Consider the following 6,000-nt stretch of genomic DNA (forward strand, 5'->3'; position numbering starts at 1 on the left):
GAGAATGATGTGATGGACAAGACCCAATCCTAAGCATAGCACAAGATCGCGTAGTTCATTTGCTAGAGCTTTTCTTATGTCAAGTATAATTTCCTTAGACCATGAGATTGTGCAACTCCCGGATACACTAGGAATGCTTTGGGTGTATCAAACGTCACAGCGTAACTAGGTGGCTATAAAGGTGCACTAAAGGTATCTCCGAAAGTGTCTGTTGGGTTGGCACGAATCGAGACTGGGATTTGTCACTCCGTATGACGGATCGGTATCTCTGGGCCCACTCGGTAATGCATCATCATAATGAGCTCAATGTGACTAAGGAGTTAGCCATGGGATCATGCGTTATAGAACGACAAGGTATAGGGATACCGATGATCGAATCTCAGGCAAGTAACATACCGATGGACAAAAGGAATTGTATACGTGATTGATTGAATCCCCGGCATCATGGTTCATCTGATGAGATCATCGTGGAACATGTGGGAGCCAATATGGGTATCCAGATCCCGCTATTGGTTATTGGCCGGAGAGGCATCTCGGTCATGTCTGCATGGTTCCCTAACCTGTAGGGTCTACACACTTAAGGTTCGGTGATGTCAGAGTTGTAATGGGAATTGTATGTGGTTGTGGAAGTTGTTCAGAGTCTCGGATGAGATCCTGGATGTCACGAGGAGTTTCGGAATGGTCCGGAGGTAAAGATTTATATATGGGAATACTGGCGCACGTCGGTCCTAAACAAATGGTTTTTAGCCCCTTTCCGTGATGGCATTTGGATCCGTCGTCAAGTGAGTGTGGGCGATAGGGGGGGTCCTTCACACATGACCCAGAAACCATTGGGGATACGGAGCCTTGATGCATACAGTTGTCCCTATATAACCATTTCCGATATCTGGAATATCCCAAACGCTTCATCCTTGCTACTCGTTTGTGCTCGCATTGCCATCGCAGTCGGAGTTTTGTGGATCTGCATAAAACCAGGCAGATTCCAGGCACGGGAGTTTTCCAGACAGATTCTAGGTATAGAAGTTTTACGATGCCTGGCACATCACAAACAGTTCATGATTATAAACCGTGTACGATGGGTAGACAATCACACACATTTAGTTTTCCTGCACCATATGTGATAGTGTCTGACATCACACACTTTGCAAACGGCAACTGTGTGCATTCTTGCACACATTTCCTCTCTGTGAACCGTCTTGGATTATGGTGTATATCGTAAACGTTTGTGTTTTACCAATCGTGTGTGCCGTAATGTCCTGCACAACGTAATTTTGCCCTAATTTAATTGCTGCTATTTAAAATTGTACCTAATTCAAACTTGGAAGCAGGCTATAGCTTTATTCATATCCATCAGGTTCAAACAACCAATGCATTATTCGATTCATAGGTACATATGTTTAAGAATTACATAAGCACCAAATAAAGAATGATGTACCAGGGTTCTATACTTGTACTATTACAGATGGTAAAGAAAGAGGCGACAGACATTCCAATTGCTGAACAAGGTGAAGGAGAATGGCCCTATTGTGCTCTCCTGGATGCAGAAGGCATGCCGTACTCTAGTCCAACCCCTTGTGATGGTCGACCGCCAATCATGTAGTTTGAGAGGTAATCTTGAGTAAACTGCTTCAGGATCCACTGCAAAAGAAAAAATATTCAGATATTGCCATCTAACACAACTCATTACGGGCAGTAAAAAGAAGGCTACAGGGTTCTTACTTACAATCCTGCAATTCATTGTTGTCTTGCATAAAGTTTAAACAAATAGTTTGATTTACATCTTTTAACCCATTTTAATAACAATCTTTATCAGTTTCCTCACTTGATGCTGGTTCATGAATATCTCATTGCCCCATACGCAGAAAGGGTCGAAGTGTGGATCTTTGGCAATGATATATGTACCTAAAAGCACCAAATTAATATTAGAAGCTAAACAACAATTGAAAAATGATGTAGTACAACACTCCATCCATCCCATTATATAAGATTTTATTACATGTATATCTAGACATCATCAGAATATTAAGGTAACACTCTTCCTTGTTGCTATGTAGCCTGGGATTGCATATTTAGTCATTCAGTACAATGCATGTTGCTAAACAACAATTGAAAAACGAAAAGGCATGTTAACTGCAATATCCTTAACAGCAACCAAATATCTTAATTCGTAGTAGTATTGTTGAAACTGTTATTGATGAAGTTGAACTGCACGGCAAATAGTTGCACATATAGAGCATCACATTGTGAAGAACTAAAATAAACAAGTCATAAGGACATCTCTAGGCGATCCTTAAAAAGTTAAAGGACTAAAACCCTTAGTGGATATATATACTCCAGCAATTTTTGGCCTTTTCTAGTCGATCCCCTAAACTTAAGGTTGTAAACTTCAATTTGATCAGGTTCAAAGCAGGTTCAACCAAAAGTAGCATGCATTCAAACATAAACATAGATAGTTTTGCATAACCGAACATAAAACATAAATTTAAACTAAGCTAAACTACTTTCGGTAAAAGTAGAGGTCGAGCCAATCCTTCCTCATCATGTATAGTGTGCCGCGAGCCGGGTCCGGGCCAGTACCATCGTCGGGGTCATTGGGGAAGGCACTCCTCTCCTCGGGGCCCACCTCGACACCCTCCGCGCCGCCGTCGCCACTGCCTTCGACCTTGTCATCAGAGGAGAGCGCGATAACCTCGCCGCCCTCCACGCCGCCGTCCTTGCTGCCTTCGACCTCGTCATCAGAGGAGAGCGTGATAACCTCGCCGCCCTCCGCACCGGCAAAGATCGCTCGCTCCGCCTCCACGAGCTCCGGGTGCTGCAGGCGGAGCATTTGCATGTAGGCCTCGGCGACGGCCTCGGCCTTGAGGCGCTCCCATGCCTCGCGGTCCTCCCATGCCATAGCCGAGCTCACCACCCCTGGCTCCGGCGGAATGATAACCCACAAGTGTAGGGGATCGCAACAGCTTTCGAGGGTAAAGTATTCAACCCAAATTTATTGATTCGACACAAGGGGAGCCAAAGAATATTATTGAGTATTAGCAGTTGAGTTGTCAATTCAACCACACCTGGATAACTTAGTATCTGCAGCAAAGTATTTAGTAGCAAAGTAGTATGATAATAAAGGTAACGGTAGCAAAAGTAATATTTTTGGGTTTTGTAGTGATTGTAACAATAGCAACGGAAAAGTAAATAAACGAAGCACAAGATGTGAAAAGCTCGTAGGCATTGGATCAGTGATGGATAATTATGTCGGATGCAATTCCTCATGTAATAGCTATAACCTAGTGTGACACAGAACTAGCTCCAGTTCATCAATGTAATGTAGGCATGTATTCCGTATATAGTCATACGTGCTTATGGAAAAGAACTTGCATGACATCTTTTGTCCTACCCTCCCGTGGCAGCGGGGTCCTAGCGGAAACTAAGGGATATTAAGGCCTCCTTTTAATAGAGAACCGGAACAAAGCATTAGCACATAGTGAATACATGAACTCCTCAAACTACGGTCATCACCGAGAAGTATCCCGATTATTGTCACTTCGGGGTTGTCGGATCATAACACATAATAGGTGACTATAGACTTGCAAGATAGTTTCAAGAACACACATATATTCATAAAAACATAATAGGTTCAGATCTGAAATCATGGCACTCGGGCCCTAGTGACAAGCATTAAGCATAGCAAAGTCATAGTAACATCAATCTCAGAACATACTGGATACTAGGGATCAAACCCTAACAAAACTAACTTGATTACATTGTAAATCTCATCCAACCCATCACCGTCCAGCAAGCCTATGATGGAATTACTCACGCACGGTAGTGAGCATCATGAAATTGGTGATGGAGGATGGTTGATGATGACGACTGTGACGAATCCCCCTCTCCGGAGCCCTGAAAGGACTCCAGATCAGCCCTCCCAAGAGAGATTAGGGCTTGGCGGCGGCTCCGTATCGTAAAACGCGATGAAACTTTCTCTCTGATTTTTTCTCCGCGAAACGGAATATATGGAGTTGGAGTTGAGGTCGGTGGAGCCTCAGGGGTCCCACAAGACAGGGGGCGCGCCCAGGGGGTGGGCGCGCCCTCCACCCTCGTGGACAGGTTGTGGGGCCCCTGGTCTTGATTCTTTCGCCAGTATTTTTTATATTTTCCAAAAAGTGCCTCCGTGGATTTTCAGGACATTCCGAGAACTTTTGTTTTCTACACATAAAACAACATCATGGCAGTTCTGCTGAAAACAACGTCAGTTCGGGTTAGTTCCATTCAAATCATGCAAGTTAGAGTCCAAAACAAGGGCAAAAGTGTTTGGAAAAGTAGATACGGTTGAGATGTATCAACTCCCCCAAGCTTAAACCTTTGCTTGTCCTCAAGCAATTCAGTTGATAAACTTAAAGTGATAAAGAAAAACTTTTACAAACTCTGTTTGCTCTTGTTGTTGTGGTCTTTATTATTATGGCTCTTGTCCTCATATTATGAACTAACCATACTGACAATAACACTGAGATCTCACAATTACTCATATCAATAGTATAATCAGCTAGCGAGCCATAATAATAAAACTCGGATGACAACACTTTCTCAAAACAATCATAACATGATATAACAAAACGGTATCTCGCTAGCCCTTTCTGAGACCGCAAAACATAAATGCAGAGCACCTTTAAAGATCAAGGACTGACTAAACATTGTAATTCATGGTAAAAGAGTTCTAGTCAAGTCATACCCAATATAAACCAATAGTAATGAATGCCAATGACAGTGTGCTCTCCAGCGGGTTCTTTTTAATAAGAAGGGTGATGACTCAACATAAAAGTAAATAGATAGGGTCAACATAATAGGTGACTATAGACTTGCAAGATAGGATCAAGAACATACATATATTCATGAAGACATAATAGGTTCACATATGAAATCATGGCACTCAGGCCCTAGTGACAAGCATTAAGCATAGCAAAGTCATAGCAACATCAATCTCAAAACATAGTGGATACTAGGGATCAAACCCTAACAAAACTAACTTGATTACATGGTAAATCTCATCCAACCCATCACCGTCCAGCAAGCCTACGATGGAATTACTCATGCATGGCAGTGTGCATCATGAAATTGGTGATGGAGGATGGTTGATGATGACGACAGCGACAAATCCCCCTCTCCAGAGCCCCGAATGGACTCCAGATCAGCCCTCCTGAGAGAGATTAGGGCTTGGCGGCGGCTTCGTATCGTAAAATGCGATGAAACTTTCTCTCTGATTTTTTCTCCACGAAACAGAATATATGGAGTTGGAGTTGAGGTCGGTGGAGCCTCAGGGGGCCCACAAGACAGGGGGGCGCGCCCAGGGGGGTGGGCGCGCCGCCCACCCTCGTGGACAGGGTGTGGCCCCCCTGGTCTTGATTCTTTCGCTAGTATTTTTCATATTTTCCAAAAAGTGCCTCCGTGGATTTTCAGGACATTCTGAGAACTTTTGTTTTCTACACATAAAACAACATCATGGCAGTTCTGCTGAAAACAACATGAGTCCGGGTTAGTTTCATTCAAATCATGCAAGTTAGAGTCCAAAACAAGGGCAAAAGTGTTTGGAAAAGTAGATACGTTGGAGACGTATCACGGAACAAGGTGGACCGGACATGTGGCAAAGGGGAAATTAAGCCTAGCTGTCGCGCCGTGGTAGCGGACCTGCCAGCGGTCATACTCCATGGCCGCGAGCTCGGCCGTGTGGAAGCTACCGAGCCACCGGTGGGTGTGGGTCTCTCGATCTGTAATCTCGGCGACCCACGTCCCCCACCACCTCTGCCCGACCCCAAGGTAGGACTTCTTCGGCTGCCGGGTCCGAGGGAGGACGGGGAAGTCCTCGAACCGGCGTAGGGGCATGGCGGCGGGCGGATTGGGGGACCCGCGGAGGACGACGGGGACACCTTGGCGGCCACCTCACCGGCGTCGGGCGAAAAGGCCGCGATAAACCTCTTTTGGCCATTGGCTCCTCGAGCTCCCCGGCACACGGGC

The sequence above is a fragment of the Triticum aestivum genome, chromosome 1B, assembly GCF_018294505.1.
Source record: "Triticum aestivum cultivar Chinese Spring chromosome 1B, IWGSC CS RefSeq v2.1, whole genome shotgun sequence".
In the NCBI taxonomy this organism is placed as follows: domain Eukaryota; kingdom Viridiplantae; phylum Streptophyta; class Magnoliopsida; order Poales; family Poaceae; genus Triticum; species Triticum aestivum.